Source organism: Rissa tridactyla, chromosome 9 (assembly GCF_028500815.1).
Source record: "Rissa tridactyla isolate bRisTri1 chromosome 9, bRisTri1.patW.cur.20221130, whole genome shotgun sequence".
Taxonomy (NCBI): Eukaryota; Metazoa; Chordata; class Aves; order Charadriiformes; family Laridae; genus Rissa; species Rissa tridactyla.
The window spans coordinates 34,629,757-34,650,584 of NC_071474.1; the positions used below are offsets into that span (position 1 = coordinate 34,629,757).

The window sequence follows — 20,828 nt, forward strand, 5'->3', positions numbered from 1 at the left end:
GGAAGCTACTAGTACTGCATTAACATTCATGAGTATCCACATTTGTGTCAAATTTTGCATATTTGTAGTGTACCCCCCTATTGGTGTGATACAATCCACTTCAAGAATAGGGCCACCACTGTCAGCTATGCTTGGTGACAATAGCTCAGGCATCCATTTTATGTCCATCCTGAAAAGTTATGGTTTGGGGGGATTTTTTTCAAACAGTTAGGCTTACAGCTAATGCTGTTTATGAAATAATTAGTGCTGCATGTCATATAGCAAGCTCAGTAACAAAACTGTTGTTAGCTAGCTCAGACACCTGGACTCATCACACCCATTCTTAGGCATACTATTCTGCCACCTCTTCCTAGACACAGCACTGTAAAACAGCTTTCCAGAATATCCCCATTTTCCCTTACCTTTCTTAATTTGCCTTTCCTTCCATTAGATGATCCTCAGTCCGACCAGTATGAGAGACTTCATTAAAAAATTCCAGTTGAACTGAATTAGCCGATTCTTACTGCCAATGAAATTGCTTTTGCTAAGAAGTCTGTGTAAAAGACTAGCACCTGGAGACACTAGATTGCTCAAGGGATTGGTAACAGGCTATGGAATATTTAACCTCTAGGGTATTGGCTTAAATCCAGAGTCAGGACCAAACCTGAAGCATCAGTCTCTTAGGCAGACTGCCACATGACACCTTTAAAATTATACCTCTTCACTCAGGAGAGCCCTTACCAATCTTCTGTTGAGACACTTTCTCCTCTCTCCAGTCTGAACCTTACAGCTGAGACCACTACAAGTTGGAAGGCTATAATTTAGAAATGTGCAAAATGTTATGCCAACACAAAATAAAAGTTTTAGTGCAACTATATAAGCGACCGTATGAACTAGATTTAGTGGTCTTTCAGAGGACTGACATGTAAACTCATGATTTTGCTATTGATACATGTTATAACACAAGAGACAAATGATTGAATCTCTCTATGGCCAGAGCATAGAGACTACGTGCAGTTATGCCAATGGTCTTCTCTTTCCTCCATACTGAATCTTTATGGATCAAAAATCCAACGAAAATTTCATCATAATTAAAAATTAATAAACATATAAAGAAGAATATAATTTTTTACTGGAAATTAAAATATAGAAATCATCAAAACTAAAAACACTGAAAGCCAAACAAGACAATGGAAATTTAGTCTGTTTTAAACAAAAGACATTTCCCTGCACCTTTTCCCATACACAGCAGCAGCAGCTGTCTGCTCCTTCTCCGTGATGGTGTTGGAAAGAAAATGCCTGTGCCACTCCCTTCCCTCTTTCTGTGTTATCACTGTCCACAGCAGATTTCTTCACACCCTTCATCAAGCCTGATCCTCTTACTCTTTGAGTAAAGACAAAATTATTTCCATTTAATGTTTTGTTTTGCTGTTCATCTCAATGAAAATACAGTAACTCCCTCTATTAGTGACTCCCAACTTAGCAGGTCTGTGACTGTACAGTATCAGTGAAAGCGCAGCTGGAGAAATAAAACCCGTGTAAATAGCTGAAAAGATAGGTAAAAGTCTGGGCAGTGATCCAAAACCACTAAACTACAGACTCCCAACATCTGGTTCAGGGTGGATTCCAAGAAAGACAGAAAAAGAAAGACAGAAAGAAAGGATTGATTTCTCTGTATATTTTTTACATAAGGTTTTCATTTATTTTTTTATTTCATCAAAATTTTTACTCAATTATTGTGGTTTAATTTCTTCACCTTACTGCATCCTGCTGCTTTATTGTTTTGGCCATATTAATCAGAAGGAAGCAGTGCCTTGGACAGGAAGTTATAAGCAGCCCTGAGTTTCATACTTCCATGTTTCATTGTGATAAAAGCAAATTACAAATAAAAAAATTTTAACCTTATTATCCAGCCTCTCCCTCTTTTTAGCTAGGAATGGCCTTATGACACATGCATGAGTGTGCTGTACTGACTTCATGAACTTTCAGGCAAATGGTCGCCCTGCCAGTTACTCAGCTTGTCTAAGCACTACAGACTCCAGAGCGAAGCCCACGCTGCTGAGTACCTACAAGAGTGACCCAAGACTCCACCACTTTGACCACCACTGTGTGAAGAGCAATTTTCTACTTTGAACAATTTTATTAGCTGAGAGCTTCTGCTGAGGGGTTCAGAGACAACATAATTTTCAAAAGCTCATACACGACTTAAAATCATAAAAGCCCCCTGGTTTTCAGCGATATTTCTACCCTTAACGTACCTGAGCTCTTCTCAAACTCCTGCTTCACCATGTTAAATGAGCATATCATCTATTCCACATATGACTGCCTGTTCTGGCCACACAAAATGCCCCAGGCTATCAACACATAATGTCTACCACCAATGCGTTCAGATCATCCTTCCCCCACCTTGCTTAACAGAGAGCTAAAGATGCTGTTCTGACAAATGGCTTGCCTCTCTAGAAAAGTCTTACTGCCATAAGGACTCACTCCCAAGCAGCGAGCACTCTGCCTTTTCTGGGTGTCTTTAATCAATAGTGGCTTTTGCTTTGCACTAAGTGACTGGTGGCAGACATGCCACTGGGCCTCCACACTGCTTGCATGCCATCTCTGTCCCCACTGTTTACCAGGATTCCTTCTCGGGGTACCAAGCCACCTGGCGGCTGCGTGCCCATGTTGCAGGTAGGTCTCTCAGTCCCTCCAACCACTGCCAGAGGCATCCAAACCTCAAAAACTCTTGATGCTTGCACTCACAATAATCATTAAATGCACAAATGAGATAATGAGAAGCTCTGAAAAGTCTCCAAACAAATTCAAATTTGCCTACTTTGTGCTTCAACGCTGCCTCACTCGGAGCTGAGCCATGACTGCTTGTGTGCTTTCCAAGTGTTATTATAGGCTTACAAACACAGAAAGAGAAAAAAAATTCACATGGGGTAATTGTGTGATTCTCCTGCCTAAAGACTAATTCCCCCCTACGTCTAGGCAAGGTATGCATTTTCCTACTTTTTCCTCTCTCAAAACAGAAAGAGGGTTCAGAACAATGTTCAAGACTTGGCACGAAGCAAGCGCACAGCCAGTCTTACAGTCTTACCTCTTTGCCAGTGCCTGTGCCCTAGACAGGGGCACCAAAGAATTTATGTCCATCAGAAGACCTTTTGCGCAACAAGCTAGTGGCTTCCAGGTAGTATGCGCTGCCAGTAAAATGGCAATCAGCCACTACTCGTGCTTCTTAATCCACAATGAGCTTTCCACTTATGAAAGATGGCAATGACATTGCTGAAATGGGAAACCCATTAGGCCATTGACAGGTAATATAAGGAGATGAATTCTGTCCCTCAGAAATAAAGTCCCTGAGAAATAAGGAAGCTACCGTTCTTGAAGATCTGTGCAATTTATTCTTTAAGATTGGAGCCTAAGGGAAGTAATTACATATGCATATTATTCAAACCTGAAATCTTTTCTTGAAACTCTCTTTAAATTATGCCAGTTTGCTAGACTATCTTTTGTACTTCCTCACAGCTTGCTGCCACAGAAAGATCAGCTTTCTCCCCCAGCCTGCCCTCCTCCTGCCCATGCCATCTCACTTCTCCCTTTGCATCAGTCTTGGGTTTGAACTGACCCTTTAGCAAGCACATTCAGCTCTCTAGACCACCAGAAAACAACTGACTTTCACTCTGGAAATACTTGACTGATGTTCCACTGCCCCAGGCAGAAGAAAGAGAATAAAGCAGCTTGCTGCATAGTTGACAAAGCACAAGTGCTTTGAAAAATGACTGATAGGCCCTCCACCCCATACCTTTGTGCTACCCACATCAGTCTAAATGCATATATTCACACCCGGGCACCTAGATCACACGCTGAACTAAAGGAACCGTCACAAATGAGAGAAGTAATTTCAAATCAAACAGAATTTCCTTCTGAATTACACTACCAACACTTTATAATGAAAGCAACAGAGAAGCTGCATGAAATACCCTGATCCAATCCAGTACTTTTTACCTCATCTCCTGCAGTTATTAACTTTTTCTGCAATCAAGTAATCTGGCAGAAAGCTAACCCCAAAAGACAGGAGAAGACAGAAAGTTTTCACCCAAATTTCTTTCCAATGACTCTGGAACTGTCGGGTTGGTTTGGAGATCACAGGTACTGATATGCAGCTTGTGGGTTAAAAATGGGGGGGAAGGAGGAGAGGGGAAATGTCTAAATACAGCCTCCATGACTCGCCTTGTCAGGCAGAATTAATTAAAGCATTTCACAAATATTTACATTAGACTAGGTAAAATTCTAGCATTATACAGAATGTATTTTTGCAGCCCCTGAGCCACTTGAAAAGATGAATCATGACAGTCAAAAGCACGTCTATATCCTTCCTTTACAAGGTTCTTGCGTTACAGGCAGACTTATACACAAACAGGCCAAAAAGCTAGCCAAGACAGTACAGCTTCATCCTGTACAATGAAGGCAACACACCAACTCAATGAAGCTTAAAGGAAGTCACTTTTTTCTAAATCTCAGCCCTCTGGCTTTTCACCACCTGGACACCAGTTCTAAAACGATGACTTCATCATTTATCATTTTACCTTTCAGTGCTTTACTTAATACATGACCTGCTCAGTAAAATATTTGCAGACTTGGTACTCTGGTACTTTATCCCATTACAAAGGCACGCATAACATTTCACATCTCTTTCATGCAGGTGGTCCTCTGTTCTAACTCAAGGCCAAACAGAATATAAAGTTAGGCCAGTTCAGCAGTATAGGTGAAGGCGTCTGAACTGAGGGGAGGGAGTATGGTAACTGCAGATGCCAAGTGTGGCTATACATTTCAAAGATAGTGCTAATTTATTTATTTGGCTTACAGTGACCGAATCCATCTGTCCAGTACAGATGATCAACCACAAGATGTCTAAGAATCACTACAAATCAACATTTTTTATTAAAATTGTTCACATATGTACCAAGGAGCCACAGAAAGGTGTATTAAAAATGGTCCTGTTCTTTCAGGCAATTCCACTCCATTAAATTTTACGAGTACACATGTCTGAGAAGGAGAAGAAGAGAGGAAAAGAAAAAAAAAGTATATATCAGATACTTTTATGTTACCAGTTTATTTTTAGAATGTTTAATAGTGAAAAACGTAATGCCTTTTTTGTTCATTTCTCCATTTTTTTCTCCATTCCAATAAAATATTTCCTGTGCTAGATGATCTCTCTCTCTCATTTTATATTGGATGATCTAGTTACAAATAGCTTCAGACATAGCAATTTAGATTTACAACAAGCAAATAGAATGTATCAATGGAAGTATCTAGACAGAGGAGTTACAGTGCATACAGGCAGGAGGCATTTCTTTTCAGCTTACTTACAGAACACATTTGCACAAGTGGTTTTGATTTCTATTTATATTCCTCACTAAGGAGATATATGTGAAATTTGGTACTTATGGCACTCAGCGAAGATAGGTACTGGGAATGCTGCCATCTCCAAAGATGACACTGTAAACTGTGGGGACTCAGCCACATGCAGGTCTCTCCCAAAGGAAGTTGCCCTTTCAAAAAGGAAACACAGAAAAGAAGAGGTGGGAAGAAGATTTCCTCTGCAGTCTAGCTTTCTGTAATACATCCCTTCAATTCTGGTACAGAGCTTGCCTGAGCAAAGAGTGTCACAAGAGCAAAAAGGCAGATCCAAAGACACACAGGTGACAGAACCTAAGAGTGAAAAGTACTTTACAGAGCCCTTTATTATGAAAAGTTGCTAAGGAAATTGTTGGATCCACAGTGATTTACCATTCTTTCTCCTTTTTTCAGACTCAGCTGTTGTGCTCTCAAATTAAGATTTGGCTTTGGCTTTTAGGAAGACATGAATAATAATAAAACCATATTGCCGCACATATGATTAAGCAGCTCTCTGGGTTATATACAGAGGAAATGTCTGAAAAGGCACTGGCTGACACTTATCAAAGAATTTGGAAATGGAAATTACAGCAAAAGAAAGTAAATTAGCCAAGAATTTTAAAATAAACAGGATATAATGTGACATCAAATTAAAAGCCCAGATCAGGAACCAATGCAAAAAAATGCAGGAAGACAGGCTTTCAAGCTGGTGACATCATATTTATGTATGTCCTATGTCATTCAGACATATTTGGTGGTTTCATGAAAAAGCATATAATTTTGAACTGTGTTTTTGTCTCTGTTGTATATTATCATCTTTCCAGGGCTTTGCAGATTACTGAAGTAAGTCCCCATTCATAATTCTGTTGCTCAAATTCTACTTAAAGTCAATGTTGGAAGGTAGTGCTTTCCAGTAGTATGCTTATTGTGAAGAAAGAGTACAGCATTTTTCAAGACATGAGTTAATGAGTCATACTGTTTGTGTTTCCCAAATAAATTAATAACAACAACTAACAATTCATTCCTAAAGTTCTTGCATGCCCACATTTCCAACTGACTGCAGCAGGAGCCAGAAATGCTCTGCAGCTTTGAAAATGAAAACCATTCTATGTGTTCCAGAATAAATATCTACAGATGAATCTGATGATGGTTAAAGGTGACACTGAAAATCTTTGGAAACCAAATTTTAAAATTAAAAATCCCAAACCAGTAAAACACAGTAAGCTTATTTTAGAACACAGTCTTTTGAGATTGTTACTCCCATTACCTGTGCAACCTGCCACTGAGTAGCAGATTCTATATTTATTAACATTATTGGCATTGACAACATTATCATTACCATCATTTATTACCAATTATTCCAGAGAGATTATTGATAGCATTGGTAGAGCAGGCCAAACAGAAAAATGTTCACTTTTATGAGATCACCAGCACCTGGCAAGGAAGGCTGAAACCTGACCTTGTGTCCTGGGTGAATCTATTTTAATGACACTATTTAAAATGTGTGTAGGTACAATTTGTACCTAAAGCACATCTTTGTGCAAGGTTCTCAGAGGTTTGGTGTTTGGGGGGTTGTTTGGGGTTTTGTTTTTTGGTGGTTTTTTTTTGTTGGTTGTTTTTTTGTGTTTTGGGTGTGGGGGTTTTTTGTTGTTTTTTGTTTTTTTTAAAAAAAAAAAAAGTTGTGTGTTAGCATTCCTTCTATGTTGGAGAGAGAAGAGGTGTCGCAGGGTGGTGCACAGGTTTGCCCAGACTCACATGGTGGGCTCCAGCCTGCAACCTTCCATCACCCACGTTGCTGAGTGGAACTGCTATGCAGTTCTTCTGGAAGAACAGTTTTTAAGATTTCAATTCAGCAAAGTACAGTACAAAGTCACTTTGGCTTCTGCAGCTGCTACACAACTGCCTTAGCTCTGCCCTGAAAAGAAAAACCCCAAGACTAAGACTTGTGATATTTAGCTATTAGGAACAAGAGAAATGGAATCAGAAATGAAGACTGGCTTGTGCATAGCAAGCCTGGATGGTGGGTGAGGACGGTGGTGCTACGTGAGGGCAGCCAGCAGTTCACCTCTGTGGGGAGAGGAAGGTAGTGCAGCAAGGGTTATATAAGCAAAGTCACTTGTGGAATGCGCAGAATGTATACAGAGGGTGTGCCGGGAGCTGGGGGCGCGGGGAAGAGTCTCTGGACCCATGTGTAACAGGTCGCCTGACAAAAGGCGTTTCCAAAATGCAGCCCATGTTCTCTGCCCCTGCTGCTGTTTTGGCCCTTGGACTCAAAGCCACAAAAGCCATCAGATACTAGCATGGACAGTACTGTGTTTAATGCTACTAGGATAATCATAAATTAAATAATCAACACATCTCCAGTGCCCTCTTCGCCCTCATCCCCCTTCCTAAAACAGGCAAGGCTTCTGCAATTGTTGGCAACAAACTGCAGGCAAGATATACAATCAAATGTAAAGAAAAAACTTCACACCATTTCCGGAGCAGTCTCTTTTTTTTGCTCCTGCTGCTTTGGATTTTTTTCCATGACTAATTAACACACATTCCCCCTAAAACCTACCCAAAAGCCCAAGGGAAAAAAAGGGACTATTTTGATTTTCAATGGGTCTGCTCTAATCACTGTAACGGTCCTTTTGTTTTCCTCTTCAGGTGCCACTTGAAACAATCAAATCCAACTGGCAAAGGTATTGAAAGTAAGTCCGCTTTAAATTCACAGATGTTGGTAAAGCAAGTGCTCATGAAATCATGGAGTAAAACCTCACCCAGCTGACAGGCAGATTTATCCAACTAATGCACAAACCCAAGGATCCGTGGAAATTTTTGTGTTGAATGCATTTCCTAAATATTTGACCATTGGCTTTGCAGACCTGCTATGGGCATACAAAAGTGCGCATGAGTAATCCCTCACTTCAGTACGAAATCAGTTAGGGGCAGAATTCCACTCCTTCCCACTCAGCTACAAGACTGCATCCTGTAAGTATTTTGTAACTGCCAACAAGAAAACTGAGTTAAACTATCTACAGTGGTACCTGAACTAGTTCTACTGATCAGAACTAATTATAAGAAAAGTTCACACATTGAATGTCAAAGATGAATCCACAGAGGAAATATAACACATGAAACACATGTTCCAGACGTGCTGTTCAAAACAAATCTGAAAAAAAATAAGGTCAAGGGACCTGGAATATTTCTCACAGATATTCTGCAAGCTAAGTAGAGAAATGGTGTTAAATAAATTACATGGTTTCAAATTACTCACTATGCAACTACAAACTACAGAACAGAGCTCTTCAGGAGTACCCTGCCTATGGCAGGACAAATGAATCTGGAAAAACACGCAAAGAAGAGGAGAAACTATCAGATACTGTTTAACTGTTGACCATGACTTACTTTCTGTTCCATAAACCCCAACCAACCTCTTCTTCAGGAGCAGGATTTCAGATGGACTCACCAGGCAGTTCTGTACTGACAAATTGTGAAGACAACCATTAGCAGGCACTGAGAACAATAAATACGTATCACCTCACTATACATAGGTCCCCAGCAGCAAATGGGCACAGACATGCAGAGCCACAGGCTGCATATATCAGCCCTATCACACCATCTCTGGGCAGACCTCAGTACAGGATTGGGGCACTAAGGTAAATTTAATTTAGAAACAGGCATACTTCACATTTAAGTTAATTTTGCACATCCAAAGTGTCATACAGGACCACTATTTCCAGAGAGAGCATCGTTTTTTTCAAAAAGTGCATTCAACTTCTGTTAGAAAAAGGATCCCCACTTCTTCTGGAAATTTCATATTCTCAAGTGCCATTTCTCATAGAAATGGCCTCATTTCTGAGTTCATAGAAAGCGGAAAAAGCAATAAAACCTTTAGATGCGAGGTGATTTTTCATCTTGCTAGAAATACTTTAGCACAATTCTAATTCACCATCATCCCAGGAAAGGCTGCCTATAATACACTGAAAGCCAGCTTGGGCTTTAAGCCAGCAAAGCACTTCAGCATGATTTCAGCTTTAAGCTCAGGCACTGAACCACTGACTTCAGTGAGATGACTTAAAAATCATTACAATTAAAAAGCTTAAATGGCTTGCCAGTTTAGAGCCTTGGTGAGAACTTCCTATAATGAGTATCATAGCATACAGCTATGCCATTTTGAGTTTATAATGACCTACCACATGACCCAACCTGAGTAAGGCCCTACAGATATGCTCCAAGTGAAGTTTGATGGGAATGGACAATACTTGCAAATGGCCTTCAGCAGAGGCCTTTGCATTCAAGAGTCTCTTATCCCAGTGTAGGTGAGAGTATACTTTATACATCCCAGGAGGAAAATAACTTAGTCAGAGAGCTCTCAAAGAAAGATAAAGAGTAGAGACAGGAAAGCTATTGTGCATAAATCCAGGTGGAATCATAAGTCTTTCTCAAAATGCTGAAAGAATAAATCCCCCTCCCACAAATACATAAAAAGATGTGGTTCCCATACACAATTGAGTGGCAAAGCAACTTCCCACATAGTCACATCTGCCTCCTTTTTCCTCTGTTCCATTGCTTAAATTCTGTCATGAGAGTAAACGCAAGAGGGGGCAGGGGCTATATACACACATCGTCAGGGGAAGGAAAAAAAGGAGGGAAGATTTGTACTTTAGACATTTGCATATGAATTTGGCTTCAGCCTGCACCGCATTTACATGCCTTTGAACATTTTCTGTTTCTTTCTGCATTCTTTGCCGCTCTGTTTTATTTATTTTCACCTTCTGCTTCTCAGATCTTCTGCCAGACTGCTTATTTAATTCTACTTGTTGCACTAAAAACACCATTGTTGTCATCCAAATTAATCCCCGAACATAATAAAAACCTCAAAATAACTCAGACGACCAGTTTTCCATCCTTTCGTCTCACTTGAAGTACAGTATAAAAGCCAGTACTAGGTAGCTCTCATAGTTTACACAGGACCAGTCCTAGCTACATGGCATTTTAGTAGGCAGGGGAGTTTTTTTCCTTCCCTACCTATCTTCTTCCATCAGTTAAGACTGCTCAGAGTCCCCCCCATCTCCAGTGCAGCTAGCCCCTCTTCCAATGTGATCCATTGCAAGACTGAATATTTTTCAAACAAACTCATTACTTGTCAAATATTGAAGTGTCCTTCTGTGACAGGTTAGCTGAGAAGCAAGATAAACTAAGACCACCTTTACTTTCAGGGAGGAAAGGGAACCATCTTCTAAGAGTCTGGTGAAGTCGTAGGGCACACTGGCTACAGATTTTCTATTAAATCTCCTATGTTCCTCTCCATTCAAACTGCATGGGGGAAAAAAATAAAAATAATAAAAAAAAAATAACCAAGACAAGAAACATGATAGGACTAATATTTTCCCCAAACCTGTATTGCCATTATCTGCCCTCTTCCTCAACTTTTCTCCTGTGAAGGCTTCCCAGAGATGAGAAAGGATCTGAAAAGACTAAACATTCTTTTGCTGCAGATCGAGTATCTATCCTTTTAACTGTTGATCAGGATGGAAGGGAGGTAAAGTGAATGAACACAGCAATCCACACCACTAACCCAGTCAAGTTTTCATTTCCTGCATCATGAGGAACAAAAGGGCAATGTTGTTCTGCTTGAGGAGCTGGACATTCCTTCTCAAGCTAAAGCTTCTGATGCCAACTGTGTATGGGGATACTCTGCAGCATAAAGAAGAATAAGAGCACAGGCAGATGAAGACACTCAGCAGATAATGCAGCATGAACACAGGATAGGACCTGGTCAACCTGTCAAATTTATAATTTTTAAATATTACTTTTTGTGTGTTGGTTTTAGGGAGGAGAAGAAAGAGAAAGTGGTAGATGCTGAAAGAAGCCATCACTAGATGAAGGAATAATAGTATCTAACGCGCTCAGAAAGCAGTACAGACTCTACTTAGTTTTCTTACAAACTTCAATCTCAAAACCTCTCAACAATAACAAAAATTCTGAAACTGCAAATAAAGAATTAAACTTTTCTTGCTGGCTTTGTCCAGTCTATAGTTTTTCAAGGGTAGTTCACTGATTACCCTTCAGTCTTTTTCATTTCCTTGATTTGAACTAGATGGCAAATAAATACCATAAGGGGAATTTAAACAGCGCATCAGTGAGAAAAACATTCACTTGAAATATAAGCAAAACACTCAAACTGGGACTATAATAATTTTTGAAGCTGTTCTAGCTTTTAAAAGACTACTTTAGACCTTTTCTTACAGTCTCAAGGACTCCCATTTTCTTTTTTTCGCATAGAATTTACAATTATTCCTACCATTTATGTCATCCAGTAGCGCTGCTAAATTAGAAAACCAGACTGGAACTTCAACAGCCTGTCTGAGTATTAACCAATCTCAGCTCCTCCACTCTGACAAAGCCCTGGCTGAAAGATAAAAAAGAAACACACACCTACTTGTTAAGAGCTTCTCGTGCCAATTCTTCCTTCCCCTTTCTACTATGCACTAATCACAAATTAGAAAGCATTTGAATATTGGCAGCACAGAGAGCTTATGCAAACCCAGATGAGAGAAATAAATCAGAAAAGTACGAAAATCTTTGAACTTCTGCTTATGCTGCTTTAGCAAAGAATTAATTGACTAGAATATAGGCAGGCTGCTTTCTAGTATCTAGATACATGTGATGAGATTGTAGTTTTAATGTAGTTTTAAAAGTAAGACCTTAACAATAAAAATCGTGATTAAGGCAAAAAGATTTTAAGTATTCACTTCTTACATTCAGGATCTCACTTGATTTTGCCATTCGCTGATTTGGGGAAGCCAAATTGTAGTTTTCTGCTTCACTTTCTGTTCATACCAGGTTCACTTTTTAGCTCTGACAGTAAACACAGCAGGATTGAGTTTTAATAAAAATATGCAGTTTCCAGTGGTCTTGTGGATGTATTTTCCAGTTCTCAGATACTCCCATTCATATCAGACTCTGTAAAAGGCAAAACAAAAAGTAAAGTCTAACCCGCATTTTAGTCCTAAAATATCTGCCAGTAGTCCTTTAATCCTGAAAGATAAAACCACAAAAAGATCACTACATTTATGAAGAGCAAAAAGCCCTCCTAAAATAAAGCCTTAAAACTGTGGGGGTTTTCCTGAGTATTGTATCATGCACTGAAATAGCCAATTGCATCAGAAGCACTGAGACATGAGCAAGAACTGTTTCAACATTGACACTTCCAGCCTCAGCAGACAAATTATCCTTTCATTTGAAAAAGTGTTTACCACCCTGTAGCTGCTCTTTCCCATGCCAGTGTTTCTGTCCTCTCAGAAATGCTTAGGAGGGATGCTCTTCCTTATTTTAACTTATCTGCCATCAATAAGGGGTAACCGATAGAGAAGAACAAAGTAATGTACATAACTGCCTCTCCACGTCTCTGAAATCCTTTGAACTAGAAGCCCCTCAAAGCTTTCAGTGAAAGGCAGGTTTTTGCACTTGAACTGGGGCTGATATCCCTGAACCATAATATTTACATTCTTTCTATTTTACATTGCTTTTCCTTAGCGCTTTCACGAGACACTTGAAAATAGAAGGTGAGGCACTATAACTAGACATAAAGCTATTTAGTGGCATAGTGCTCCCTGTGGCTTGTCCATGCCTATTCCTTTTTGATGAGTAGGGGAAATATCTACTAGGTCAATTGGTGCATCTCTTCCTACTCCTGCCACTGCAAGATTTCTACATTGCACCTCTCCACACTGGCTCACGCCCAAGAGATGACAGTATCCCTTGCACAGGTTATGTCATGAAGGCTGCTGAGAGCTTTATGTAGCTTGCTGACTTGGAAAACTAAATTGGCTTCTCTCATGGTGGATCTATTTGAGGTACTTCCTCAGTTTATGTGACTTTCAGGTCATGTTGTCTGCTGTTTGTGGCTGTTCTGGGAAGTTATCTGGCACTGCAGCACTTCAACAGAATTTTAGGAATTTTCTCTTTCCTAATTCACGTTGTCACTATTTTTCAAGCAAAATTAGTTGTCTTTTCAATGTCACTTTCTTGAGGTGACATATCACCTTAGCAACTAATCTCTTCAATACCCGAGTCTAATACAGAAATAATAAAAATTTTAATTCTATCATCTAAGGCCTTTCATTGCACGAAGTTTCCTGCATACGTGATCTGCTTCATATGGGGAATCTCCAAACTCTAACTAGTGTGGAAAGACTGAGACCTGTCAGCCTTCTTGCTGCCTTTTCACCTTTCTTCACAAGTTGCTAATACTATGACACAAATAATCTCTGGGTCGTGTCAGAACGAGGTCATATCTTAATACTGCTCTGAAGAATTACTCTTATTTGGTGCACAATTTCTATGCACATGGGTGTTTACTGTGCCAATGCTGCATCATATACATTAATTTCAGTTAGGGCAAGGTAATTCAAACTCTGCACAGTTAAAACACAAAACCACGCTATTACTAGAAAAAGAATGAAAAATAATACTGCCCCCAGCTGAAGGATAATACACAGAAGAAATGGTTCCTGAAATTACTAGTATCAGTCATCATTTCTTCATAAACGTGCATTTACATAGCTTAGAAAGCAACAACGTTAAAATGCATCTGATGTTTTTTTCATTCCAAATGCATTTATTTTCTATAAATAATGTTTAGATCTGTTTAACTGTATTTCAGCTGTGAAAATGTAAAAGTGACTAAATGATTTAACTAATTTCACTAACTTGATTTTGAAAATCCAAATAGTGGCCTAGTTTTTCACATTTTCAAAAGTCATAGCTAAAATGATTCTTCTAGTAAGTTTTCCATTCAGCTACCAGTGAAGACATTTTTGTTTGTTCATATTCTTTTTCTTACAGGAACCAAGAGTCATCTCTATTCACACTTCACAAGATCATTTGTGTGTTTTTCGTAACATACAAAACAAATAAAACATGTCTTCGAACAGAAAAAAGAATAATAAAAGCTTCCTACCATGAAAACAAAACTTCCACTTATTATTAATTACACTTTACAGTCTAGAATATTTAAGGTCTTAAAAAGAATGGCTTACCACCATGAAAAAAAATCCATTCGATGTAATATATTATACATAAGTATACATACACAATGGAGACATAGTTTCTTACCTGAAAGCAGACTGTATAGTATGCTGGAGTCATTAATTACTACATTTATGCTGTTTCCCTTAGAGTTTCACTATAAATGTATATATGCATGCACACACATGCGCACACACATGTATATATTTATCAGTGTTGGTTGGTGATCATGGTTCCAGGTCAGCGAAACAAACATTGTTGCAGTTCACCCTCCCATCACGTTTACAATGACTGCAGTTTTCTACTTCTTCCCATGCACATTTATTTATTCCACAAAAGCAGAACATGCCTATACTCAGATGCTTTTGCAAGTGATTTTGAAAGTATGGTATAAACAACGCTGAAAACAAAATAGTTACACTGCAAAATACCTCAGGTACTCAGTGGACCCAACACGCTGACAGCTAAAACATTGCAGGCACAGTTGTTGATTGTGCCTGTGGGAGCACTACAATTTCTGCAGAGCCGTATGAACCAGCACGGTGAGGGTTGCATAGTTTAAAATGCTGAAGATCCAACATCATTTAAGCATCCCCATGCATTAACAAAATAAGCAGGTGCTGCATTGGTGCTACATGTGGGTCACAAGTTGAAAAGAACACTTAGTCACTTTGCAATGATATCCTGTATCTGCAATAAATTGCTAATGAATTCACACTATTAGCTATGAGTCTTTCTGATATCCCTTACACGGTCCAGGTATCTTTGGTTTCATTTCCACTTTTATTTCTTATGCTTTTCCCATTTCTGCCTCCTTAAGTTTGTTTCTTCCTTGCTTTATTGTGTGACTGAGTTTTTGCTGCTCTTTATGTTTGATTAGACTTCCATTTTGTCTGCCAAATGCCCTCTCAATTTAGATTCCTCCTCAAAACCATTAACTTCTCCACATCTACCCTCGCCTTCAAAGGTAACCGATGCCTTGTCTCTTTTAGGCTGCAAATCTTTTCACTAGGACCTACACTTTCAGTGTTTATTTGTACAATATTTGATTAATTTGTAATCCTTTGAAAATTCTTACTAATATTTTAGTAGGGTTTTTTTCCCCTCACACTTAGGAAGTGATACAGTGTTTGTCTTTTCTGAAGCCAGAGAGATAAAATGGTCATCCATAACTAGATGTGCAAGGCACAGTGGAAAAATTAGGTGGTTTCAGCCAGAAAAACTAACAATCAAGAACCTTTTGGCAGGTCTGAATTTTAACTTAAAGCTGCAAAATACATCATTTGAGACAGTTTCAAGTCTTGACCAAATCTTTACTGGAAATTACAGTAGCATAACAAAGCACAGTCTCCTGAGACACCCTCACATCTCAGCAAACATTGTTAATCACCTGGCAGCTTACAAGCATTTATTTCACATAAGAGAGAATGTTCCAGATGATTCTGGAATTTGATGGAAAAGATTGTTGAATTCAATAATATTAAAAATTCTGGCAGCACTAGTCATTGTCAAACTTGCTGGGCCCACAATATGATTTCTCTTAAAATATTATTTCCTTCTCATAGAGTTTAAATGCTGTAAGGCTCCAACTTACACTTGTTCTTTGCAAGACCAACTGGCTAGAAATTTTACAGACAAAACCAAACAATTCACTATGGGGCCCCACCATAAACAAAGTCATATACGAATGCTATTTTTATTACAAAAGCTGTAAAGGTTTCCTGGAAGCTCATCTGTGAAGTTGCTGAATACTACATACCTAACCAAGGTTTCCATGATACTGCCTCCAACTCCATGGACTTTCCAGGAGACAGGAAGATTTTGAATATCCTTCTGTTCCAGTAGAAGTGCTCAGGTTGAAGCAGAGTATCATTAGCCAGAATCTTATAAATTTATGATTCTGATTGAGCGCTCATTTTTTCTTCTGGAGACAGCAGTGGCATCCATGCACAGATCACTTAACTGCCTTTCTGACTTTTCATTTCTGAGTTTTAATTTGAGTGCCTGGAGAGAACAATATTGCCTTTAATAAGTGGAACATGTGACAAAGAGAGAGACATTTTTGCGCTATTCGACAAACTAGTTTAATTCTCTCCCCTCCCCATCTTACATCCTCAGCATGAGATGCTTCTCCATTTCTACTTCAGTTTGTTTTGCAATTGCAACTGCTGTAAGTCACGCTTTCACATATAGGTCACCAGCCGTGAAAAACAGTGGGAGCATACAATAATACAATTCTCATGAATCTGACCTTTTCAAATAAGTTGATTTTATTTTTACAGATTAAGTTTGTATCAACAATATCCCACCAAATAAATAGTTGAGGAAATAAAGAGCCCAAACACTATATGGACAAGCTGCAACAATGCCATTAATCTGCTCACCTGCCTGTCCTGCCTCCTCCCACCCCAGACCCACATCAACTCAAAATCTTCCAGATGTTTTTAGTGTTTAGTTAAACAAAGAAGGTCTTTTCCTCTGTTCCAAGTCTTATCTTTCAGTTACTTGCCTAAATAGTTATAAGTGACAGTTTTTAGCATATAGCCTTTTGCCTCTTTTCTAGCATTATGCAGACCACCCAACACTTCAGCTCCTTTACCCTCCTTTCTCCTCCTACAGCTTGTTGCATCTTGGGTTGAAATTTCTCAGAGGATCAATAACACAACATGTGCAACTTGTAATAGATTCAGCATGTAAGAGATGAAGCTCTGATCCTAACTGGTCCTTGGATGCTATCATAATACAGAGTGACACCATATATTTTTAGGTTTAAAATAAGCTTCTGATTCATGCTCCCCTGTTATTGGCAAGACCATGTGATTGTGACAGAAATAAACTGTGTGGCCTCCATATCAGCAGGGAATCTGTTCCAGGTTGTGCGCACAGAGCAGAAATGGGAGAAGGGGGAGCCAAACAAACAGCACTTCAGACTTCAATCTTCCTGCCTGCCCCTGCCTTAATGTATTACCTTAGCCTATTGCAGGGCTACGCTACCATCCTCCAGGGCTTCCTTCTGACTTAAACTTCTGTTTGCTTCACAGTGTCATCTCTCAACATATTTCCAAATTCTACAAAACAAACAGCATTAGTCTATTATTTCTTACAATCTAAAGACGAGTGTCAGAGAGCAAGCTACTGTCAAGCAGGCAAGCTCTAAATGCCTTTCCAAACAGAGGTTACTTTGTTGAATAAAAAGTATTTCAGAGCCAAGAAACGATCATGTTTATTTTCTTATCTCCTTGATGAAATAGAACTAATTTCTCTTACGTTCAAAGAGATTTTGCTTGGAGAGCTCAGTTTAGAACTGCAACTCTTAGCATTCCCATTAGGTTCTCCCTGCAGTTTAAACTTTTGCCAGCAAAAGACAGACAAACCTGCTGGGTGTGGTCTGATGCACATCCAGGAGGTCTCTCAAACCATATGTTTCTAATGCTTCTAATCTATGATTGAATCAATCTAAAAGAACAAAAGCTGTGTGAAAGGAGAAAAGAACTTTATCTAGAAATTAAAGAAAATTCAATCAAGTGTCATTTTCTGAGATATTTAAAAGGTGTTGCATCTACCAGCAGGTGCTAAACACAGGAAAGCCTTACCCAGTGATCAGTGCCTTCCCTTCAGTGTACAGATCAATGGGTTCTGGTCCTCACCCATAAGCCACAAAGACCAGTGAGCAGCTTTTCTAGCAGAAAACATTAAAGGATTTGCCTTTAAAAAAAAAAAAAAAAAAAAAAAAGACCCTCCCACAAAACCTCTCTTGTCCTTCAGGACCCTTTAGAAATCCACTCAGTAGTCTTTTCTTCATATTTTAAGTTTGAATTGTGTGTTTGTATGACATGATGCACTCATTTGGCAGAGATGCAGGTTAACTTACACAGAGAGGTACAGAATTTGTAATGATGGTATCAAAACATTTTAGGGGTATACAATAACATGCAACTACTGTACCTCAAGTACTTGAGATTAAACCTGTTCAAACCAGTAAATACACTTTTTCAGAATAACCATGTTTATAAAAAAAAAAAATTACATACTGGATTGTTCCATAGTGGTGCCAAATTACAGTGTCCAAATTTTGGGATCCCACATAAAATATCCTATACCAGGAGCTCGCAACAAGAGAGTAAATTCGCGATTAGCCATCTGTCTGTAGTACTCGCCTGGACGTGGTCCCTCTGCACTACTGTCTCATTTCTCTGCCAACACAACCTCCCAAGGCCCAGACAGCTCTCTTCCATGATACCACATGCCCTTTGCCCACCTCTGCATTCGGTCTACACCACTCTACTGTCCACGTCAGGTACAGCAGTGTTTTGTGGCCCTTCCTCTTGGCTATAGTGGACTGAGGACACTGCTGTTTTGTGTCCACCAGAACAGAAGGACAGTGCCTGATCATTGCAGAGAGGTACCATTAAATGCCCAGGGAGAAAAGCAGGTCTGTCGGTTTCCCTGTGCCTCTCCTACTGCATCTCCTGAGAAGCCAGGCTCAGTCTAACCAGAGAGGTGGATGAAAAAGATCACTAGCTTATTTTGCTACATCACAGCACATTCCTAGGACCCCAGCCCTGAGGGGCTTTACTGAACTTGCTGTGTATTACACTCATTTGGCTGTCTCATTAAACATCACATTTGGCAAATTCTATCTGCCTTAGGCCATGTCTACACTGTAAAGCTTTGCCAAAGTTTTGCACACCTAAGGTCAGCTCAGGGCATGGAAAATGCACATCCTGTAGCTGACACTGTTACATTGGTGGGACTCCAGGGACTGATATTATCCGTGCTACAATCAGAGTCCGTGTCAGTGTATCTTCTGCTGTTTACGAAGGTGAAGTCCCTAAACCAGCATAAAACCTTTTGACAGTATATACTGTGCCTCCACGAGGTAGTCTGTCTTGTAGCCACAGCAGAATAGTTTTTGCTGGGTGCACAAGACAAACTAATTGCAAGTTCTACTGGTACATTCCCATCTGGCTTCTCTTTGTTCACTTTCTCTTCCTCATACACCATAGAGCTCCCTAGCCTTTACTTTGGAAGACTCACAGTTGCCTCAGGATGTAACAGAAATTCTCTGTGAATTTTTCATGTTGTGTTTACAAAATACACAGGTTAAAACATGCTTTTGGAGCTCCGTTTCTTGTAGATATCAATTATATGAAGGCTCTTTTTGTTAAAAATATTATCAACATTTCACTGGGGGAGACATGTTCAATACCAAGAATGCAAACTGATGGGAGCCAAGGGAGTCACTGATATGCAAAGAGGGCAACGCTGGGTCTTTCGGATTGTCACTGACACATCATGACAAACATTCCCAAACATGTTCTGTGCAAAATAAACTGTGCCCTTTCTCCTTAAAATAAACATCCTTGATATACTTACTGAAACCAGGAATGTGCCATTACTAATGATAATGTAGTGCAGGAGACAGCTTTTCTTAAGGTTACCCAAAATATTTTTGCTGCTTCATCAGATGTATTGTTAGAGCTCACCAAACCCAGAGCTGTGGTGCACCTGTTTTGTCTCAGACACATCTTATTTTTCTTCCTTGGAAGTCCCAGCTGGCGTCCAGGTTTTCTTAAATTGCTACCAGAGCTAATTGCTAAATTGCTACCAGAGCAATGCCCCAGAAGATGGGGAATTGCTTTCTGTGGTGAAAGGTGAACAAATGGACTCAGTTGACCAAAATGGCCAACAAGAGGGAAAGAGCTGGTGCTAACATCAGCATGGAAGGGAACAGGGGATACAGCACCTCTAGGCAGGCAGGCAGCCACGGTAGTTTCAGGGGCTTTGACTTGGTGCTCAAAGCAGGAAAAGTTTAGGAAGGCTCAGGGGAGAAAGGAGTAGCTTGAGACTGGTAAAAAGCTGGCAAACAGGTGGTTCTGTTGGGAGTCGCTCAGCTATGAAATCACAAACTTCAAGGAAAATATTTACTGAAGCCCAGATTTGCTCCACCTGAAGGCACAGAAGGCAGTCTGTTTTCTTCATTCGTTTTTTATTTCTTTTTCTTGTTTGGATGCTCCGTGGTATTATTCCAATATTATTTTTGAGATGTTTCTCATTTAAGTAGATATTAAATTCAGCCTAATGGAATGGCTTCTCAGCCTGTAACTGGACCTTTAAGCACTGCTTCACTAACAGAAAAATCAATCTTACACAAGTAACTGCAGAAAACCCAGCTGCAGAAATAGCAAATAGCAAAAGCTAAGAATAGGCAATGGTTTTGAACTTGCATCCAGTTAGGGAAGAGAATTCAACTCACTGAGCAAACTCATGACTTGGTAACAGCTTTGTTGAAACACTTGAAGAGAAATTATTCACCACAACACCATGCATCTTGTTAAAAACAACAATAACAACAAAGAATACCACCACTAAAAGCCTGTTCTAAGGAGCCTATAGTACTAAAATAATAATGATAATTTAAAAATTTAAGTAAATCTGGG

At 39.5% G+C, this 20,828-nt stretch overlaps 1 protein-coding gene across 3 annotated transcripts in view; it reads right to left on the reverse strand.

The window, feature by feature from the left end:
- Positions 1-20,828, reverse strand: part of ZDHHC15 (zinc finger DHHC-type palmitoyltransferase 15) — a 241,948-nt gene that overhangs the window by 191,363 nt on the left and 29,757 nt on the right. For 2 of the 3 annotated variants that reach the window (XR_008468404.1, XR_008468403.1), the window contains exons 3-5: positions 17,357-17,456; positions 16,148-16,392; positions 12,118-12,321 (exon numbers count right to left, since the gene is read on the reverse strand). The exons of the other annotated variant lie outside the window; for it this stretch is intronic. The gene's annotated coding sequence lies outside the window, so the exon portion shown is untranslated. The remainder of the gene's footprint in view (positions 1-12,117; positions 12,322-16,147; positions 16,393-17,356; positions 17,457-20,828) is intronic. 3 annotated transcript variants of the gene reach the window in all.